Source organism: Grampus griseus (genome assembly GCF_964374135.1).
Source record: "Grampus griseus genome assembly, chromosome: 11".
Lineage (NCBI taxonomy): Eukaryota > Metazoa > Chordata > Mammalia > Artiodactyla > Delphinidae > Grampus > Grampus griseus.
This window is the reverse complement of record NC_139005.1, coordinates 32,479,992-32,503,899: the sequence shown is the minus strand read 5'-3', so window position 1 is coordinate 32,503,899 and position 23,908 is coordinate 32,479,992. Positions and strand designations below refer to the sequence as shown.

At 35.8% G+C, this 23,908-nt stretch overlaps 1 protein-coding gene across 1 annotated transcript in view; it reads right to left on the bottom strand.

Annotated features, from left to right (window-relative positions):
* Positions 1-23,908, bottom strand: part of PDZRN4 (PDZ domain containing ring finger 4) — a gene marked incomplete at its 5' end in the record, with an annotated part of 372,669 nt that overhangs the window by 156,909 nt on the left and 191,852 nt on the right. The window lies entirely within an intron of this gene.

The following is a 23,908-nucleotide window of genomic DNA, read 5'->3' as shown; positions in this document are numbered from 1 at the left end:
CAATACAGCAACATTACCTAGCCCAATTGAATGAATATTCAGAAATAACAGTATAAAAATTGTCAGGTTTCTCAATAAGCCATCTAGATTTTCATCAGATCATTTACTTAACCATAAAGATAAGCTATATTTTTTTGGAAGGAAGGGAGAATAAATCCAACATAAGGACAGTCTTATATAAGCAGACTAAATATATGCACAGTGTGATCATACAGCACTAATTACCCCTTGGAGCAAAACCTTGCCCATTTTAGAAATACTGATGTTCAGAGTGGCTTTGCGTCTTAATTGCATTAAGACAGCAACTTTGTATTACCAAACAAATATAGCATAAGTAAGTTAAGCTCATTTCTAATCAAATGATGAATTATTTTCGAATAAAGGAGAGTAGGACCTGAAGGAAACCAGACACAGGATGGAAAGGTTTTAGTACGGAATAGGAATTTCCAGAGCATGATGAACTTCTCAACAGAGAGTAATGAAACAACATGGGCTTCAAAACCAAAAAAATCATGGGATTAAGGCCCAGCCCTACAATTTGAGCTGCAGTAGCATGCTTGACTTTCTGAGTCTCAGTTTCCCTTTGGGAAGCAGAGTTAATAGCTTTTGCCTTGTGGCATTGTTGATAGTATTACATGAAAAACTTGTTCCTCATATAAGACCATCTTTTCCTATCACAACTCCTAAGGGTCTTCCTGCTTTCTGAATAATTTGGATGAGTTACAATTGCTAACTTGTTCAAAATCTTAACAGGTAAGGATGTTAAAATATCGACTTTTTAACTGCTGAGTGTGGAGAGGGTCTAATGGCAAGGTAAAGTAAAATCTTATGATTTGGGGAAAGACTCAATGTTATGAAACTAATATTAGAAGTTAGGCAACATTTTCATGGCAGTACGTCTCTTAAGAATATACAGTGTTATGTGCAAAACATCAGAGGTATAGGACTACACAAATTCAGTAAAATTTTGGGAAAATGTTGTAGTAGAATGAAGCTTAAAGATTTATCTAACTTAACTCACTGCCAAGCAGTGCAAAAAACAAAACAACAACAACAACAAAAAAAACCCAGAGTTGAGCCTATGTTGCTAATTTTTAGTGAACAAAGAGGAGTTGTTGAACAATGAAATGAGGAATAGTTCAGGAAAACCAGAATAAGCAAACATAAAAAGAGGGAAGCTACTGGAGGATAGGAGCTTAGATAATCATGACTTGAATACATGTCATACTGACAAATGAAATTCCCATTATGCGTGTACTATGTGTGCACACATGCACAGAGATGGAGAATGAGATGTATATGCATATTTTGTGTGTATGCATATATTCATAAAATTTTGGACACTAGTAATGATTTCTAATGGAGTTTATTACTGGAAATTTATTACAATAATGATAACCAATAAAAGTTCATTGAAGTGCCAGACAGTCTGCTAGGTATCTGTGAGACATAGCTCCTTTGAGAATTTATTTCATAATTTCTGCCATGTAATGGCAGATACCCAATATTCTCTTCTAATATTAATTAGTAAAATGAAAATTAGTTATATTTGTGTTGATTCTTTTTTTTGGTTTAATGATAAACCTATTTAGCTATTTTCATAGGTGTAGCACATAAAATGGTGTATAATTCAGTAAGAATAAAACTACAAATAAAAGCAAATTGATAACTCTGTCAGGTTCAAGAAATACCAAGGTAATGAGCCAAGAGATTCTAATTAAAAACCATCAGTTAAATTCATTTATTCATTCAACAAGTATTTATTGACACACATGGGTCCTCTGTTAACCTTAAATGATTAAATAAATAAATCATTAAAACAGAATTCTCAGTAGAGATATAGTATACTAAACACTGTGGGTTATTAGCTGGTTGAGTGATCTATTTTATATATATTATTTACTTATAAATATATGATGCATGTATATGTATTTCATTGTTGGTAATTTTTGAGTATTTCTCAGAAAAACATAAGGTAGGATATATTTAGCGAGGAGAGAGGGAGGAGTTGTAGAAAAATTGTCAGTGGGAGGAACAGTGAAAAGATGAATATTTAAGAAGGAATGGGAACATTAAAGGAATGACATATAATTTAGTCTGCAGGGTAAAGTTTGGAATCTCTTCAGGAGAGATGAACTTGACTATTGGATGAAAAATCTTGAGGGTCTCTGTTTGTTCTTTCTGCAGTGGGTAATGAAGAGCTACTGAAGATTTTGTGTAAGGAGTGCCAACAAATAGGCCATTATTTCAATCTCTCAAGAGTCTTGAACTGGAAGAAACAAAGAGGAATCTAATAACAGTATTAATAATAAAAAAATAAACCTTTTACAATAGTATGTAAATGGTCATGAAAAATGGGAATGGAAAGAAGGGGTATACTGAGTAAATGAGAGAAATGCTACAGACAGAGGTTCCAAGCTGTTTTGCCAAGTGATTGGCAAGGGATAGGAAGGAATCAACAATGAATACATTTGTAAGATTGGGTGTTTGATTTCAAGGCTATGTCATTTATAGAGATAAGGAGGTCAGGAGGAAGAGTTACTGTGGAAACAGATTGGAGTTGGATATGATGATGTTGAGGTACTTCTTAGAATAAGATGTCCTCTATGGAGTTGAAATTTTGATTAGAGAGGACAAAGATAATGATACTGATACGGATGTGAAGGTCACCAATATGTATCTGAAGGTAGTGAGTTGGAAAAATATCAAAGAAAAAGATACAGAAAAAAAAAGGGTCCAGAACTGAACCTCTAAAGGAATCAGAAGAGGACGGGACAGAGAAGAAAGTCAAGAGTCAAGGGAGTCGAGAATCCACAGAAATACAGTTTCAAAAATGAGGGGCTCATTAATAGGGTCGAGTATGGCTGAGGATTCCAGGTAGGGGTGCAGTGCGGGGAGTGGTGGATTGGAATGCATCAGTCATCCTTGAGAGGCTGATTAGAGGAAGGAAGAGAGATCTGCACAGAGTTGAATGAGGGATGGGGCAAGTGATGCAGTGTTGATAGTGGATGAAGACTATTCTTTCAAGAAGTTTGTAATGGAAAGAAGAGGAAGCTAAAATGTTATTGTAGGAGACGGTAGGATCAAGAAAGGATTTGTTTGTTTGCTTGTTTTAAAATAGGGATGAATGGAAGAAAGAAGAGATTGAAGATGCTAAAGAGAGATGGAACACAAAAGTAGAGGAAGTCAGAGTAAATAGGATGAGAGCATGGTAAAAGCAATAGGTATTGATTGGAGGAAGATTTTTTTTTTCCTCAGGCAGAAGACAGAGATGAGTAAAGATTAGATAATTTAGAAGTGTGAGAAGGGAAAAGAGTTGAACAAGCTCACAGCAGACGCCTTTGCATTCGGTGATGTAAGAAGTGAGGTTACAGTTTTCTTGAGCTTAACATAAAAAAAATAGTAAGCTTAACTTACAAAATCAGGAGGTACTCAACAAATAACAATAATTTAACATACTTCAATGCTGAAGAAAACTAAGTTTCCACAGGAACATGGAAACTGCCCTCTTAGAAGTGACAACTTGCTTTGCTTTTGTCATGATAAAACTTACATCAAGCATATGCAGAACAACTGAGGTTCCAAGCAATGATCTAAAATTGTGATGGATGTAGAGAAACACCAAATATTACCAAGAAGGAGTCCTAATATGCTGGATGCATCTGATGGCTGGCTAGTTTGATTTAAACTTACAATTTGAACAGATATAAACTCTTATTTCTTGACAGTCATTAACCGCAAGTCATAAAAGTGCCATTAATTCTGTAGTAGTCAGCAAAATGCTTTGTAATGATCTCACATTAATGCACCCCACTCCCATAAAACCCCCATGGCAGCAAAGGTTTACTCTGTAATACTAGTTGAGTTTTCAGAAGCTTAAAATCTCTGCCAATACACCTGCTTTCCAGAAGATCATTAGGTAAAAATCCCAAGGCAGCATAATCAACCTGGCTTCAATTACCTCACCGTCTGCTAGAGAAGAAAATTAATGTTATTCCATGAGTCTCTCTCCCAGGATTGGCTAATGTATAGTTACTGGGCCAGCTGTCTGAGGGGTGCTTAGGTCTGTTCTAAGCTGACCTGGCTCATCGTCTGTGTGGATCCCAAGTCCCAACATAGCACACTAACACACCGACTGTAGCCTGCACCAGCTGTTCCACGATTGTACAGGTACTTAACAGGATTACAGCACACGGAGCTACTAGTTTGGCAGTGAGCACTTTGTCTTCCAATGACAGCTTTATGGCGACTCTCACAGAAGCCATCCTACTTTTTAAAAAAGCGTAAAACCAAAACACCAGATATAAAACCAGCATTCAGGACAAGAAGACAAGGAGAAAAGAAAGGCTCTTATGACAGAGTCATTGCTCAAGCCCATTTAACAAAGGATTTCTCTTTTATTCTCATTTCCTATGGAAAAGAGTACAAATTAGCATGGAAAATCCTGCTTTATCTCTGAATGGAGTTCCATAGCCTTAATCTGAAATCTGCTTTTCTTCTGGCTACAAGAAGCCAAGCAGGGTATCCCAACAAATTGCAAGGGGAGATTTGTCACATTTGACTGGTTCTCAGACTGTGGGTTGTCAGCTGGATGTTGCTCTGAGACAGCAGTCACCCTGCCAATGACACCTACGTCTTACACTGGTCACACGACTATTCTTCTCCAGCCAAGCCCTTTTCCTCTGGCTGCTGCTGTATCCACTCAGGGAAGCAGCAATAGATCAATGCTCCCTTCATATATCAGAGCTGTCTTCCAAGGTGGACTGCAGTGAAATTGCTTTGTTTTACCTAACAGCCAACTCTGAAATTTCAGGGTAGAAAAGTAACCACAGGCAAAATGTAGTGAATCTCACAGAATCCTCGGTTTAACCATTTTAAATAGGACAAAGTCATGACTATTTATAGAGCTTACTTTTGATCTGCATGAACCATGATCACACAATTTTTTAAAAGTCAAACATTTTTTACTAGGAATAAAATTCCTTAAGGGCAGTTTTCAAGTTGGTATCCATATGTAGTAACTACAGTTACTTCCTTGTTTTGATGCGAGCTAGAATTGTTAGTGTTTGAAGGTGTATACCACAGTATCTTTCTTCCAGTTACTCCTTCCTGATAATATACCAGCAGAAATGAAACCAACATTTCATTTAGAATGACATTCTGCTTTCATTACTGTTCCATAGAATGAAAGTGATGTTTCCAAGTTTTTCAAATTTAGATTTTAAAGCATGTTTCTAGTTTTAAAAATTTCATACATGCAAACATCAATGTACTTTTGTTGTTTGTCAATATCAGTTATAAATTCAAATAACTGATAATCTTCTGCAGAAGGATGCTCCTAGAAGCAGGGAAAAAATAACCTTATTAGAACTGTATAAATTCTACTTTGTCATTTAATGTTTAGTTTTTAAATAAAAATACACAAACCTGTAATTATACAAGTTATATGTCACATATATAAGATAAAGTTTGCTTATTATCTGTTGCAAGGATGAATAATTAGGAAATTAAACAATAGAGTTTTGTGTTACATAACTATCAAGGTAGTTAACATGTTGGACTAAGCTTGTCATTATATATATATATTTTTTCTATATACACACACATATACATATGTATATGCATATATATGTATTTTTATATACACACACACACACACACACACACACACACACATATATATATGGACACACACACATACACATTATCTGAAAGTGTGGCTAAATCTTAAGACCCACATAATGCGCCATCCAGCTTCAACCTTCAACCTGCTCTACCTACTCAACAAATACTGTACAGTCTTGCCATTCTACAACATTCTCCTGCACTTTTATCCCTGTGTACTTTTTTTTTTTTTTTTTTGCTGTACATGGGCCTCTCACTGTTGTGGCCTCTCCCATTGCGGAGCACAGGTTCTGGACGCGCAGGCTCAGCGGCCATGGCTCACGGGCCCAGCTGCTCCGCGGCATATGGGATCCTCCCAGACCGGGGCACGAACCTGTGTCCCCTGCATTGGCAGGCGGACTCTCAACCACTGCGCCACCAGGGAAGCCCATCCCTGTGTACTTTTGATGATGTTATTTCCTCTACCTTGATTACAATTACTCATCTGAGAATTCAAATTTTATCCCTTCTGTGAGCTTTTTACTTCTTTCTGAAGCTGAACGCAGTGCCTCTATCTCTGTATCTCCATACCATGTTGTAATTATTGCTATTCTAGGAATTCTAACATTACCTCCTTACTTGCCTGCTGGGTTGTAACATCTTGGAGGACAAACACCGTCTCCGCCTTTCTGGCATCTTGAATACTGTCTGGCACGTAACAGATACACAGTATGTACTAATGCATGATTGAGTGAAGTGTGTGAAACTAAAACAGTGGCCAAATTAAGCAAGAACATCATACATAAATCTCTTAAACTATTAGCCTTGTCAATGTTTTGCCAATTGCTTTCCATGAAAGTAGCCAGTGTTATTCAGTTTGTGTTGACAATGGCACTTGCCAAATTTCCTGTGGTCAAAGATGGCATTGCCTATAAAATAACCACTAATTTAACATCAGCTTATTTTTGGTGTGGGGAGGAAAGGAAATAACAACAACGTTAAAGGCATGTATGAATTACAGGCCTGTTTACCATTTTTAAAAACGTTAAAACATTTAAAAATTGTGTGTCTTTAGAATTAAGGAAATATGGCAGTTTCTTTTCCAAGTAAGAATATTTGGAACTCGTCCTTGGTTGGGCTATAGCATTCATCTTGATATTCTGTCTCTGAAAGCGATAAAGAAGTTGCATCCTCGCTTGTTTTTATTAAACGACAAAACAAGTTTATAGGGCAGGAAGTCAAATTCCAGTTTCTTTTAGAACACATTCTTTAGATACTGAATGTTTCTACCAACCCCCCAAATTCACATGCTGAAACCTAAGTGCAAAGTGTTGGAATTTGGTGATGGGGGCCTTTGGGAGGTGATTAGGTCATGAGGGCGGAACTCTCATGAGAGGGATCTTTGCCTTGTAAAAGAGATCCCAGAGAGCTAGTCCACCATTTAAGGACACAGGGAGAAGACAGCATCTATGAACCAGGAAGTGGGCTTTACCAGACACCAAATCTGTCGGTGTCTTGATCTTGGACTTCCCAGCCTCCAGAACTGTAAGAAATAAATTTCTGTTGTTTTTAAGCCACTTAGTCTATGGTATTCTGTTACAGCAGTCCAGAACAGACTAAGAAGGTTGCTTTTATCAGTAAGTTTAAACATCAAGGCATAGGATGCTTTTAGGTAAGGGTATTATGGTAGTGTTTTGGGAAAAGTTTGCACGTATTTGGACTCAACTTCTAGAGCTGCTACAATATAAAAGGCCTGATCCAACACACACCTTCAGACCAGTTAGAATATTTACCCAGGGAAGAAAAACAATTCATTCCAGGCATTGTAACCCTCTCCGGTTGCTAAATCTGTCCAAATTTCTAGTTGTATATATATTAAAAAAAAATACATGTTGAGAAAAGTAAAAAAAAAAAAAAACAAAAAAATGCTTTTAATCAGAAAGAAAGTCCCTCTTTTGCCATTCTTGGTTTTCAGAAAAAAAGAAAAAGATTCTCTCATTTTCAACAGAAGAAAAATGCGTCTCTAAAATAAAAACTTAGTTACCAAACTTTAAACTATAGGAATATATAAGTATGTGGAAGAAGCAGGAGTAACTACGAAAATAAATCTAGTACATTTGTTTGCATTTTTAATTCAAATCTTCTTTTCCAATTTATACTATGTTTAAACTCTCAAATTTTAATGGCTTAGCTTAGGAAAAATATATTTGTCAATCTCAGAGGAAATATTTGGGTCTCCATCAGTCATACAGTTGTAAAGTCTTAGCAGAAAACTAAAATAATGGCTTTGCTTCTAGGTCCCGTGTCTGCCAGCCAGACTTAGTCTCTTTCAATCTACTTAAAATTTAAAACGAATGTAAAGTATACACATATTATACTTGCAAGCATGAAAATAGACAAAACTTAGAATAATTCTATTTCGAGAGTCAAGATCTTGATTATCTAAGCAGATAGTAAAATGTGACATTTTCAACAAATTCCTCCCATGATAAATGACCCTTTGTAAAACTGAAAGACATACTGTAACTCAGTGTTAAGGTTGCTATGGTAAAGCATGTCTTCTGGACACAATTCCTCATTTCCAAATAACTGTGTTTTATCTACGACTAGGTAGCCGATTTCTTCCTTTAAATACATAAAAAAAGCATATCTATACTTAACAATACTTTCACAAAGTTGAAATTTCACCAAAAATGTTGGATGCTTTACGACAAAGGATGTTAGCTTTTACAAATTTGATGGTTGTCAATATTTTCCTATATACAGGCTAAGATATTTATTCATTGAACTTTTATTTGTATGTGGGCTGTGTATACTGCTGGACTCTAGGAAGAAAAGGCAAAGTTCCAAACCAGTAACTAAATTTTACAGTTTTCTTCATGTACATATGAAGAAAGTCCCATTGACTTTTCCTTCTGAATATCTCTCAGCTCTACTCTCATGTCATTTTTCTTTTTTTTTTTTTTAACATCCTTATTGGAGTATAATTTCTTTATAATGGTGTGCTAGTTTCTGCTCTATAACAAAGTGCATCAGCTATACATATACATATATCCCCATATCTCCTCCCTCTTGCGTCTCCCTCCCACCCTCCCTATCCCACCCCTCTAGGTGGTCACAAAGCACGGAGCTGATCTCCCTGTGTGATGCAGCTGCTTCCCACTAGCTATCTATTTTACATTTGGTAGTGTGTATACATCCATGCCACTCTCTCACTTCATCCCACCTTACTGTTCCCCCTCCCCTTGTCCTCAAGTCCATTCTCAACATCTGCATCTTTATTCCTGTCCTGCCCCTAGATTCTTCATAACCTTTTGTTTTTTTTAAGATTCTATAGATATGTGTTAGCATACAGTATTTGTTTTTCTCTTTCTGAATTACTTCACTCTGTATGACAGACTCTAGGTCCATCCACCTCACTACAAATAACTTAATTTTGTTTCTTTTTATGGCTGAGTAATATTCCATTGTATATATGTGCCACATCTTCTTTATCCATTCATCTGTCGAAGGACACTTAGGTTGCTTCCATGTCCTGGCTATTGTAAATAGAGCTGCAATGAACATTGTGGTACATGTCATGTCTACACTTTTTACTGCAACCAACCAAGGTGAAATTATCATCATCTGAACTGTGCAAAACTGGCCCTATTGCATACACCCTGCCTCCTCCAACAGCTCGCACAGCTTCCATAGTTCATCTGTAATACAGGTAGATTTTAAAATACAAACTGGATCAGACCACATCCTTACCTTAAGGCTTCAGTAAATTCCTGGTGTCTTAAGGCTAAATACCTAAATCCATAACAATGTTTTGCAAGGCCCAGCATGATTAACTCTATGCTTTTCCCTTCTCAGTTCTTGCTGTTCTCTTCAGTCATAGCCTTCATTCAAGTCTTCAAGTGTGCTCTGCCCTGTTCCCCGCAACCTCAGGACTTTGACTATGCCAGTCCTGAATGAAAACCCCTTTTCTTTGTCTCATGAATACCTACTCATCTCACAATGTCTTCTGGGACACCCTTCCTTAGGCTCAAAATGAGATTATTGTCAGTTAGACATCACCGTAGCATTCTATATTTTTCCACCATGGAAGTTATCATAGTTTTAATTACTTTTGTGGAAACTTAATTAATACTTATCTTCCTAACTAAGCTCTTACTTCTAGATTTTTAAGTTTTAGATACTATGTTTTGATATTTTACAATGAACAATGAATATTTAACTCTTTACTCCCCTTCCAACTCTCTGATATTAATTGTTATATCACATTCTTTATTTAAGTCAATATTTAGTCATTACTTCACATATATATCACAGCCGAACCATGTGGTATATTCTGATTACATTTCCTTTCTTACACAATGTCTTGTTTTTCCTCTTTTTTGTTTGTTTACTCAGTATGTATCTATGTTATCTCTACAACAGAGACTGCTAGTTGTCATTTGCTATCACACATCTCTTCTTCCAAAGTAAAAGAACTTCCAACTTCTAACTTGGTACATGATTACCCAAAAGACATTTCTCAAGGGCAGCCACGTTTCTGATCAATGCTATGTAAGTGACATGTCATATGGCAATTCTCAGCAACCTTCCTAAAATCACTGCTGCCTCATACCCTTTGTTCACTTTTCTTCATCATCCCTTTCTCCTTCCTGCCATCTTTCCAGCAGAAATAAAGTGGACATGATGACTGGAGATGAAGCAGTCATTTGGACCATAACAGGACCTTGGGAATGGAAGCCAGGTATGCCCATATATGTGGTTCAAGGGGGTCTTCTGTGATTGCTACATTACACATAAAATTGTATTTTTGTATACCCAGATATGGTGGGAAATATCTGTAGGAATTATTAGATTTTCAGTGAGGGAACTATAACCCTAGAGATATTGATTAAAGTTGGTCTAAAGCAATCTCTTTATTTTAAAGCTAAAGAAACTCCCCCAGAGAGATAACTTGTCTTACCAAAGATCATAGAGAAACGAATAGCAGATATTGGACTAGCTTGAGATCTTAGGCTCTTGGCCTTCTTTTCTAACCTTTCTCCTCAACTTCTTTGTCTCCTGTTAACCAGCAGAGTTCCTCTGAGCTATTATAACCTGGGAGAAAAGCTGCTGATCGCATTAAGAACTGGAATTAATAGGGGAAGAAAGTGAAACTAGAAGGACATAGCTACTCTATTTTGTTTACCTATAGGGCCTTGTGAAGAATTAACTAGGTTTAAATAAACGTCTTTTGATGTCTTTTACTTGAAATAGCATTCCTGCTTCAATTAAGCAGTATCTAGTGAAGTAATAAACCAATAGAATAAAATAAGCCAGAATTTGCTTACGCTCCAAGTTCTTTAACATGCTAAAAAGTCAACACCATGATGCAATGTCTGTGCTTTGGTTGATGAGTGCCCAATAAATGAGGAATCGATTGATTTTTTGTCAGCCAGTGAGAGAAGTCAGTCTGATCAATGCTATTTCTCATTCACAGGTGTGAGTTTTACTAATCTGACCCATGACTAAAAATAGAGAAACACCAGGGGAGGTAGTGTATCTCTAATGTGGCATGTGGGACTGCCATCTTTCTACTTCATCTTCAAGTTTCTGTCTTAAATGGGAAGATGTAGGAAGTGGGGCTAGAAAGGAAGACTGGTGCTGCAGATAGGATAGCTGTACTTACATCAGGGGGTAACACTGGTTTTTTTTTTGTTCTCACTTTCTAGGCATTAGTTTGGGAGAGCATAGGCTCCCCTTGCATGACATTTCCAACCGGATATGACCAACCCTTTCCCAGGTAGCTTCTATGGGCAACAGTGAAAGAGGCACTTTCTCACGTTAAGTCATTTAATCCTGACAACAGCCTTCTCATCTTTAAAGATGAGGAAATTAAGGCCAAGAGAGATTCAACAGTCAGAGCCATTAAGCCATAACAGAATTCCAAGTTAAATCAGTCTTCCTTTACATCTCACTGCAGCATTCTTCTTCCTAGACAGGGTACCAAAGAGAATACACTTCCTGACCTCCTAAATGCTAAAGAAAAGTCTGTATCAATTAAATTACGAATATGACAACATTTTAGCATTTCACTTCAGGCTAGGCCAAGAATGCATCAGAAGACTCAATAGTAAAATGGTGTAGCGCTAGATATGTTAACTATATCTGCCTATGATAAAGAATTCCAAATAGTGGATTGTATTTAAAGGCTGAGTTATTAGGCAGAAGTTTCAGAATAGCCATTTTTATCTTTTTAATTATGTGTGTGTATGTATTTTCCAGGATATGAGAAAATAGAGGGTTTTTAGGAAGTCTTATGCTTATGGTTTTCAAGCAAAAACACTAAAGAAGGCTGTACATTATCATGCCCAACAAAACATGAAAAAAGAGTATTAGTCTGAAAGAAAACATGTGTCATTGTTCACATTTTTACAGTGTTTAATTTTCTCAAGAAGGTAGAAAGTTGAAGTGGAAGTTTTTACACTGTTATGGGTTGAATTGTGTCCCCCCCAAAACTATATTGAAGTCCTAGCCCCCAGTACCTCAGAATGTGACCTTATTTGGAGATAGGGTCATTGCAGATGTAATCAGTTAAGATCGGGTAGAGTGGGTCCCTAATCCAATATGACTGGTGTCCTGAGGAGAAGACAGTCATGTAAAGACACAGGGAGAAAGCATGTGAAGACGGAGGTGGAGATTGGAGTTATGCTGTGACAAGCTAAGGAATTACGAGACTCTACCAAAAGCTAGAAGAGGCAAGGAAGGCTCCTTCCTCGGAGGCTTCAGTAAGAACATGGCTAAGCTGACACCCTGACTTCAGACTTTTGGTTTCCAAAACTAGGAGGCAACAAATTTCTGTTGTTTTAAACCACCCAATTGGTAGTATTTTGTGAAGACAGCCCTATAAAATTAATACATATGTTAATACTGGTTGTCTCTGAGTTTCACTGAGAATATTGAAAAATATCCTTTTAAATATCTGAATCTTACTGGGAATACCAAGGAACTTTTCACATGTTGATATTTCTGAATCCTCATTTATAAGGTGGTAAATAATTGAAACACCAAAAAAAAAAAAGGTCAGAAATGACATCATATAAATAAATTCTACAGTAAGGGGAATAAATGTGTCTAAGAATAATAGAAGGAACACTTTTCATCAGTGCTCCCATAGCACCCTATGAATCCCTGTCTACTTCTCTTTTTCCCCAATGGACTGAGAAGTACTTCAGGATAGAAATCTTGTTTATTGGTAACTTCTGCACTCAGCCAGGTGCCTGGGGACCTGAGTTTAGTACTCAACAGATGTACTAAACAAATGAATATAGAAATAACAAAATAACATAGACTTTAACATTCTTTTAAAAAATAAGAGGTATTTAAAATGTATTTCCTAAAACAAAAGCATGGTAAATCCCTTTATATAAAGGCTATAGATGATTCTTTTTAATATTACTAATTTCAACTTTTATTATATTTCTTTTTTAAATTAATTTTTATTGGAGTATAGTTAATTTACAATGTTGTGTTAGTTTCTGCTCTATAGCAAAGTGAATGAGTTATACATATATCCACTCTTTTTTTATTCTTTTCCCATATAGGTCATTACAGAATATTGAGTAGATTTCCCTGTGTGATACAGTAGGTTCTTAGTTAGTTATCAATTTTATATATAGTAGTGTGTATATGTCAGTCCCAATCTCCCAATTTATTCCCCCCCCTTGGTAACCATAAATTTGTTTTCTACATCTGTGACTCTATTTCTGTTTTGTAAATAAGCTCACTTGTACCATTTTTTTTTGATTTCACATATAAGCGATATCATATGATATTTGTCTTTCTTTGTCTGACTTACTTCACTCAGTATGAGAATCTCTAGGTCCATCCATGTTGCTGCAAATGGCATTATTTTGTTCTTTTTTATGGCTGAGTAATATTCCATTGTATATATGTACCACTTTTTTTTTTAACATCTTTATTGGAGTACAATTACTTTACAATGTTGTGTTAGTTTCTGCTGTACAACAAAGTGAATCAGCTATACCTATACATATATCCCTATATCCCCTCCCTCTTGCATCTCCCTCCCACCCTCCCTATCCCACCCCTCTAGGTGGTCACAAAGTACAGAGCTGATCTCCCTGTGTGATGCAGCTGCTTTCCACTAGCTATCTATTTTACATTTGGTAGTGTATATATGTAAATGCTACTCTCTCACTTCGTCCCAGCTTGCCCTTCCCCCTCCCCATGTCCTCAAGTCCTTATCTACATCTGCATCTTTATTCCTGTCCTGCCCCTAGGTTCATCAGAACCTTTTTTTTTTTTTCCAAGATTCCATATATATGTGTTAACATACGGTATTTGTTTTTCTCTTTCTGACTTACTTCACTCTGTATGACAGACTCTAGGTCTACCCACCTCACTACAAATAACTCAGTTTTGTTTCTTTTTATGGCTGAGTAATATTCCATTGTATATATGTGCCACATCTTCTTTATCCATTCATCTGTCGAAGGACACTTAGGTTGCTTCCATGTCCTGGCTATTGTAAATAGAGCTGCAATGAACATTGTGGTACATGACTCTTTTTGAATTATGATTTTCTCAGGATATATGCCCAGTAGTGGGATTGCTGGGTCATATGGTAGTTCTATTTTTAGTTTTTTAAGGAACCTCCTTGCTGTTCTCCGTAGTGGCTGTATCAATTTACATTCCCACCAAAGTGCAAGAGGGGTCCCTTTTCTCCACACCCTCTCCAGCATTTATTGTTTGTAGATTTCCACTTTTTATCTCTATTCTTACATTTAGAAATATAATCAACCCTCTCTTTTTTTCTAATTGGAGTATAGTTGCTTTACAACGTTGTGTTAGTTTCTGCTATACAGTGAAGTGAATCAGCTATATGTATACGTATATTCCCTCCGTCTTGGACCTCTCCCCCCACCCCCACCCATCTAGGTCATCACAGAGCAGCAAGCTGAGCTCCCTGTGCTATACAGCAAGTTCCCACTAGCTATCTATTTTACACACGGTATTGTATATATGTCAATCCTAATCTCCCAGTTCGTCCCACTCTCCCTTTCCCCTGCTGTGTCCACATGTCCGTTCCCTTTTAAATGGAAAACTATTTGAAGTCAAAATTTATTGCATAATATAAATAGCTTGTTTTTGATACCACTTGGATTCCATTCATGTACTCAAGTAGCTTGGAACATTTATTTGCTGAATTTTTTCGAGTAAAGCTACCATAGGTTTTCATTTTTCAATTAAGCAAGCACCAATAATAGAAATGAATATTCTTCAGTCTCAAAAGTAATAATGAGAGAAAATATGGAGAGATAGAATAAGGGAAGAAAGTTCAAGAGTGAGAAAGAAGGGAGAGAAAGAGATAAGCAAACAGTAAATTTGCTCAATAGATCTTTGAAAGTTCCAAAAGATACCAGATTGCTTATGGGGAAAAATGTATAAAATTCTGACTTAAAAAGTCTTCAGTAAACCTCAGATTTCGATTAAAAGGGTCTTATAATCTTTCCGTTTTATGTGCTCATATTCAGCACAGCTCCTTAGAGAAGTACTCCTCCTTTGGATAAAATACCATGTTCACTTTCAAAGACTTCATCTCTTATGTTGAAAAGATGATGTTTTAATCAGCTCCCATACTCCCACTTTGACAAAACTTGAATCTGTAAACTTACAGAATCACAGCTCCCCATATGATAGCAGTACTTCACTGGAAATGGCTTAAAATAAAAACCTGTTGTGCTGAAAAGAAAGCAATTTACAAACAGCTTTATCTTTATATTTCAAAATTCTTCTAAGTTGAAAACACTCAGTTTTTCATATGTGCAAATCAGTATCTTCCAAAAGTTTCCATGAATGTGAAATATCCCTTTCTTCATAGAATACAAAATGCTTAATTCTTCTATTCACTTCATGGTCTCAGTTCATCATGCTTTCTTGTTTATAATATCCATCTACTAAAATTATTCCTGTCATTTTATCCAGTTGATAAATACTGTCAAGGTAATTATTAACTGTATATTTCTTTACTCAGCTAACTGGCCTTATTATTAAACCTCACACTCTAAAAACTAATTGTATGTAAAGCCAACGGGCTGCATTTTAAGAATTTTAATTACTTTTCTATATCACTTTGTATTCTGTACCTAACAGCCAGGTAACACAGCTTCTACAATGATAAGCGGTTTAATTAGAAAGCTAAGATAAGAAAAATGCCTTTTACATTAACGAATTTGTTCATGCCAGTCACATGATAACTTGGACTCATCTTTTCTTGCAGAATTTTAAAATGTAAAACGTTAATATTAGATGAACCTTACTTCCTAATAGTCTAGCAAAGGCTTTGTTAATATGTCATTGGTTCTTTCTCTTTTGTATATTTAAACAGTACAGTTGTAATTAGATTGCAAAACTGAGCCTGCCTTTAATCTTTGTGCCAGGCCAAACAAACAAGTTCTTTCTCACACTCCTAACCTGGCACGAGAATCACAAATGTAAGTAGACGCAAAGTAGACGCAGATGTAAGCTGTGCGCTGCCAATAGCATGCCTGCCCTTTCCACAAACTGTCTCAGAGGACAGCCATTGATTTCCTAGTTATTATGAACATGAAATTATTGAATGACAGATGATAGAGTGTTAGGTCCTACAAGTATTTTCCCAAATGGGTTATCTAGCCAGGGTTGCCATGGTAACTCTGCTATTTGACAGACCTTCCCACAAAGAACCCTTTGCTCAGAATTCAGCATCAAATAGCTCTCTGCTTACTACAGGCTCCTGTTATATCACAGAACTTAGAAGCTTTCATATAAAGAAAAGAAGGGTTTTCTTGCTGGGTGAGTCTACTCTGGTCCAAAGTACTAACCTAAAACCAAGCTGAGATATTTTAGCCCAGTTTTTTTCCCAAGTGGATGAGGACTTTGCCAAGGGCTGGACACTGTACCATTAACAAAGGCAGTGTTAATTCACAGAAGATAAATTAATGGTTCTTAGAATACAGGGTCCGTGGGGAATATAAGTTCTGCATCACAACACACAACTCATTAGGAGGAACGAGGCTCACAAATCAGGCAGTTTTGCATCATCTAAAGGTTGTAGCATTTCTTGTCAGTGCAATATTCACATTGTGAAGACGAAGTAGGGGTTGCATTTTTCTCTTTTATTTTTTTTGTTGTCACACATACAGAAAATAAAATAACATTTTCAGATGAAAATAGTCTTTTTAAAGAAAATATTTTAAAAGATAATTTTTCTAGTTGACGTGTCTCTTCTTAACTTTTGGCTTTACACTCGGCATTTTGGCCATGAGAGGTTTACATGCTGGTATTTTTAAGATGAGTTACCCGGGGTGAGTGTAAAACCATAATTTCATATCAAAACAACAAATTAAGGACATCATAATAGCTTGGTCAAGATGAAGGGAGCTACCCTGCTGCCACAAGTAAACTTTGATTTTTTTCTTTTCAACTGCTTCATTTCCTCATTTTCTTTTCTTCTTGCTAAATATAACTTTGCTCTCAAAAGACATTCTGGAAATGCAGAGCTTTAGTATTCTTACTCAGGAATACTCTGTTAGATTTATCTAACACTTGTATTTTAGTTTTTCTGAAGAATGTATCATCACTCAAAGGGAACAGCAGTTAGATTGAATTTTACATCCATTCAATGTTTTATAGGTGAAATTCCACAGGAATGGATACCAAAGATCACATTCTTCACATGTAGTAGCAACTCATCTTCAAGTTCCTATCCAAATTCTCCAGAGATGCCCAACACTGGTTTTATGACATTTTATAATCTTAAGCAGAGAGATCCAAAACAAAACTAATTTTAATTCATCTTAAGCTAAGAAAAAATGCCACATTCAACATTTTTTTCTTATATGGAGGAAACTTAAGCAAGTAATGATAGTATGTCATGTTTCTGATCGTATCGTACTAATTAGTTTTAATCAAATTTATTCATCTACAGTAGAGATTTAAAATAAAACAGAAGTCTAAATAAACCACAATTTAGGCAAACTGTTTGCTATTACAAATTTCAATTAACCTGAATCACAGGAAATTCAATTTTTTATTTGTACATGCTAAGAACAAACAAATCTCTCTCTCTACAGATTTCTACTCAGAGCTCCAAACCAGCATAGCCAACTGTCTACGGGGTGTTTCTATTGGGATTTCTACTGGGATGACCAAAAAGACACTTCAAATTTAATATGTTCTATCTTGAACTCTTGAATTAATTGAATTTCTCTTCCTTGCCCTTACCATTTCCCATACCAATAGCTGTCTTCTATACTACAAAATGGTAGGTTTATAATACGATGACTATTGTATTTTGTTGCATTTTATTTGCTTTGGTTTATCTGAAAATTGTGATAACTCTCAGAAGATGGAGAAAACAAAGTTTTTCTATGTGTAGAGCTGGTGGGGTTTGGGCTGGTACATGAATACGTCAAAGAGGTTAAATCCTGGCCTTTCACAGTATGCAATCAATAGATTTCCCCCAAGATTGAAAAACCAATGTGCAGCAATATAAGCAAAGTATTTAGGAACATGGAGCTAAATATCAGAAGAAATGTGTAGAGGTCTGGGATGTGGGGATGAGATAGACAATGGGACTCCTCTTTTTCACTACAAACCTTGTCATATATTTCAATTTTTTAGCCATAAACGTGTACTTTGAAAGAAATAAAACCCATCTTTTTTAAACCTAAAAAAAAGGTAACACCATTGACCCAACTGCCCATCCTAGAACTGGGGTGTCATCTGTGTTACCTCTCCTTGCCTCACGCTCTACATTCAATCAGTTACCAAGTGCTATTCATACCATCAAATTAAAATCTCTCATATTGCTCAATTCTTCTATCCTAGTCCAAGGCCTTCATGATCTTTCCTAGATCATGGTAGATCATGATAGACTCAGTCTCACTGTCCAATGCAGACTCTATAAGGCAACAAATTAATCTTTATAAAGCATAAATCTGGTCAGGTCATCACTTCTCTGCTTTAAACATTCTAATGCTTCTCCATTGCCTTCAAGACACAGTTTAATCATCTTAAACAGCATGCAAGACCATTCATGATCCAAATTTCACTAACATTTCAGTCTTATTCTTGGTCACTTCAGGATGTGTTTTCTCTAAACTCTGGTAAGATTGAACTTTTGTGTGTGTGTGTGGAAAATCATATATTTGACAAGGTCTAGTATCTAGAATATATAAAGGGCACTTACAACTCAGCAACAAAAAGATAAAACAACTCAATTTAAAAGGGCAAAGGACTGGAATAGACATTTCTCCAAAGTAGACATATGAGTGGCCAATTGAACTATTTTTTAGGTTCCTGATTAGTACATGAGTTCTTTTGCCTCCAAGTCTTTTCATGTATTGTTTTCTTTGTGGTGTAGGATATTTTAAAATATCAAAATATTCTTTGCATACTCAACAGTTTGCATACTCTTGAGTTCTTTGCATACTCAACCCCTTGTAACTCTTTGTTGCCCCCACCTTTCAATTAATGTGGAGAACTCCCTTTTTTTATTCTAGGAAGGAATGATACAGTAGTAGGTCAAGAAGTTGAAAAAAAATTAAAGAATACATTCTTGCCATTTAAATTTCAAAAGTTTAATCTTGGGGATGTGACAGACAGTAAACAGGGGGGAAAAATCATAAACTAGACAATGCATTTTAAAAGAATTCTTTGAAGAGCAGCAGAGAAGTAAATGAAAGAGAGCTACACCTGAAATGGTCCATCACATTGAATGAGGATATTAGGAACGATGACTCACCTAAACTGTCAACTGAAAACCAGGTCAGAATGAGGAGTGCTCAGCAGATAATAGGTAGATAGAAGAACACATGGAAGGTCAGATCCGATACCACTATCTATTTTTCAGTTTTATTGAAATATAATTGACAAATAAAATTGTAAGATATTTAAAGTATACATGATGATTTAAATATGTATACATTATGAAAGGATTTCCCCCATCAAGTTAATTAACACATCTATCACCTCACATATTTACCATTTAAAAATCTTCTTTGGTGAGAACATTTAAGATTTACTCTCTTAACAAATTTCAATTAAATATTACAAACCATAGTCACCATGTTATACGTTAGATCCTGAGACCTTATTCATCTTGGAGCTTAAAGTTTGTACTATTTTACCAAATTCTTTCTAGCTCCCTCACTCCCCCATCCCCTGGCAACTGTTTTTCTACTCTCTGTTTCTATGAGCTGGATTTTGTCTTTAGATTCCATGTGTAAGTGATACCATGCATTATTTATCTTTTTTGTCTGGTTTATTTCAGTTAGCATAATGCCCTCCAGGTTCATCCATATTGTGGCAAATGAAAGGATTTCTTTCTTTTTAAAGGCTGAATAATATCCCTGTGTGTGTCTATCTATCTATCTATCTAATCTATCTCACATTTTCTTGATCCATTCATCCATTGACGGACACTTAGGCTGTTTCCATACCTTGGTTATTGTGAATAGTGCTGTAATGGGCAAAGATAAGTAATACATAAGATACTGACCCTGCCCTCAAAGGGCTTAGTATTTTCTGTTAATGTTTTTCTTATACAAAATAGAAAATAATCTTTTCATCTCTGAATAATCCCTGGTGATCAAAATCATTGACAATTCTGATTTTTGAGAGAGTACTAGTGCTCAATAAATTCAAATACTTTTGATGCCCCAGGGTGAGAGGAATGGGAAGAAGTTAGGACTGTAGTAATAAGGGAGGGGCCCATCCACTGGGCATAAGACTTATATACTGACCTCAAAGGGTGCAGAGAATTTTTTACATGAGAGAGAAAGGAGGAATAGCCCCATAGTTGAAGGGCACAAAATGTGCAAGAGCCCTGAGGAATTTAAGGTTTCAAAAAGTGAAGAGGGTGGACTGTTTCTGGCTGAAGCATAGTTTGGGAAGAACTTTAGGAGATTAGATTTAAGATGAAAATCAGAGACAGAGTCATTTTGTGATAGCCTATAGACTTTGGACTTCATCTTGCAGATAATGCAGTTGGTATTAAGGAAAGTAGCATGCTTGGAAACTTATGCACGCAAGGAGAAATTCTTGCCATACTGAAGAGACTGGAGGACATAATCCATAAAGAGGTTATTAGAACAAGCTAGATAAGGTATGAGGAGAGCCTACCGAACAGTGGGGAGTGGGAGTGGCAAAGAGGGGATGGATTTAAGAAGCCCTGTGAAGGCAACAATCTGTCTCAGTAAAGAAAGCTGAGTCAAAGGAGAAAGAAGCTGAGGGACAGTCTGAGATTTCTGATGGGATGACTAATGGACAGTGAATGCATGTAAAGAAAGCATTTTGTAAGTTACACATTCATAATAAAACTAATCAGTTTAGCACATGGCACAATATAAGGGCAAGTTAAAGAAACAACTGAAATGTGTTTATTACAGATGTTAGAGAAACTGATGTTATTACCACGAGCTACTGGAGAGAAGCTTTCCATTTCAAACAGCTTCCCTTAGTTCTCAGTAGACATTCATGAAATGTTTCCTGAATAAGGGAAATTGTGTATTTATTTGTTTGGCTATAAGCATGCAAAGTGTTAAGTTGATGACAATCTATGGCTTCATCGACAATTTAAATTTGTCTAGCAAGCAGATCCAAGTAATTATAAGGACAAACTTTTATCATTTACATAGAAAATCTGAATTGCCAGTAAGTGGATTTTTGCTACACCCAAAGCACATTATGGCTAGCTACCTTTTTCAAGTGTACACATTTAAGTCCTTAGGAAGAATTTTTTTAAATGCTTATATCCTAAATAGATGTGAAAGCCAACTCTACTATAGAATCCAGAATCTCAAAAATGCAATAAAAAAAGAAGCCTAATTACAGTCAGGTTTAGATCTACCTCAAAAACACAAAAGATATAGATGCAAGTAAATCAAAGAAGGCATAATTTTAACCAAGAAGCTATATTTCTTCAGAACTATTTTAGCTTCTCAGACAGTTTTATTAAAAAATCGTTTTATACTACTTGTAAAGGAACATCTGTTCCTAAAGACACTTTTATAGAACAGGTCTTAATGAAATTATTTTTCAGTGAGGATTAGTTTAGATTTCACTGTAAGAAAGGATAAAATGATGCACTAGGGAAGTTTTATGAAGTTATCTCCCCCTGGCTACACCCCTCCCTCACCCCCCCATCTCTACCTCTGGTTGAAAGCTGTAAACATTTTAGGGCTGTGTGACAGTCCCAGAACAAAACAGAACACATAATAATATATTTTCAAACGGAAAAAAAAAAACCCCAAAAAACCCATGAGGTCTTAATTTCTAAAGTATGCCTTCTGCCCAGAGCACACCCTTGACAGTTTCTCGAATGTGTTGCAAATCACTTAAGACCAATTATTCAGATTTAGATGAATCTGAAGGCTCATCAGAAGAGTGTTAGTCAACTATTTCACATGAAGGCCAATTACATGTTTTCTATATCATTCCCTGATTACCCACTAAAATTTTGCTGATATTAGCCTATCCAAAATGCCTTTCTGGGACTTAGGTACCAACAGTGTCTATTACAAAATTCATCTATGGTTTCTGTCAGATTTAAGTTAAATGTACAGCAGGGGGAAAAATAGCTGCCAGAAAACAGCAGATTCAGTAGATATAGAAACAAAGAGAATGTATCTGTGTATTGCTCTCAGAGTCTTGCAACCAGAACCTGAGTTATCTGATAACAGCTTCATAACTGAAGGCTGCTCCAATATCCCTTTAGAGAAGTTGCACAATAGCTCCAGTTTAAAAGAGAGTGCCATTTTACATATGAAGCTGGCACAGGGGGCCAGGACCTTCTATTCCTCTGCCCTGCCTCACCTCCTCCTCTTTGCCGGGTCCTTTTAGGATGCACGGAATCTGCATTTTTAGGCTGAGGGAGCTGAAGACTCTACCCAAACAGGAATAAATGGATTTTACCCTAAAACTGAAAGGCCCACGGAACAATTAAGAAAGGAATGCAAGGGAGAAATTATTGCTTTTTTCCCTCTTCTGTTGATATTAATATCGTATATCACCATGGGTTGGAATAATTTTAAAAACCTACAGATCCGTAAAAATTTAAGTGTATAGCATTGAAAAAAACCAGGAAGATGACTGTCAAAAGTTAGTAAAATAGGCAGAAGAAATAAGAAACAGGATAAAGGGACACAATTTACCATTTAAATTTTGATATTCTTTTATCATTCTTATGTGAGCCTACGTTTTTACATTATAACATCTGTTAACAGTAATTTTTTTTTTAATGATGATAGTTTTTCCTTTCTTCTTTTTACATACCTTGGTCAGTTTTATTTTTGACAATCAAACAGCATTATTTGTGTACTAAAAACAATTCATAAGTTTTAACAGATCAAATAAAATATCAGTATTCTTGTATATACTGATATATATTATGTATATTACATAACATTATATATACTATATATAATACTATTATAGTAGGTATATTATATATACTAGTACATATAATAAACACTTTATTTTTGTACCTTTCTTGTTTTCTACTTTTTCCTAAGACCTAATGACTCAAAACATTAAACATAATGCAAATAAGGAAAAATACTGAAAGAGCTTGTCTTTGCAACTGCTTGTTTTATAGCTGAGAATGTTTTATGGATACATTGGTGCAGATGAGATGAAAATAGTCTCTTTGAGTTTAACTTAAAAAAATTACTTTAGAATTAGGACAGTAAAGGAAGATTCTCAAACTAGTTAAGTCAACTTTCATGCAACCAAAAAATACTTACTGAGTACCTTATGTGTCAGACACTGTTGTAATTTCTGGAATAAATACTTTCATATTGTAATTTACTTGTATGAAATAAATGGGGAGAAAACTCTATATCTTTGAATTTCTAACCCCCTGGGAAATTGACTAGGCTTCAATTTCAATATAAATTAAACTAGTATATAACATTTGATATTTGACAAAAGCACAAAAAGTTTACTAACTGGAAGTTATACAAAAGTTATAGCTTATGGCATTTGTAAGTCATTATAATTCTTGATTCAAATTAGAACAGCTCAAGACATCATGCATCTTTTTGTTATGATTTGATCTGCTCATTTCTTCACATGGTGGTCTAAGATTTTCTTAGAAAAGGAACAACAGATCTAGGTTCTTCTTATTTCTCTCCCTTTACTTCCTTCCCAAATTTGAAATAGTTATTTTTCTCCAATCACTGACTTCACATATACTTTGTCCTACTATCCCACCCTTTATGACACCTTCAGCAAATCCTGTAGTTTCCCAGTCACCTTC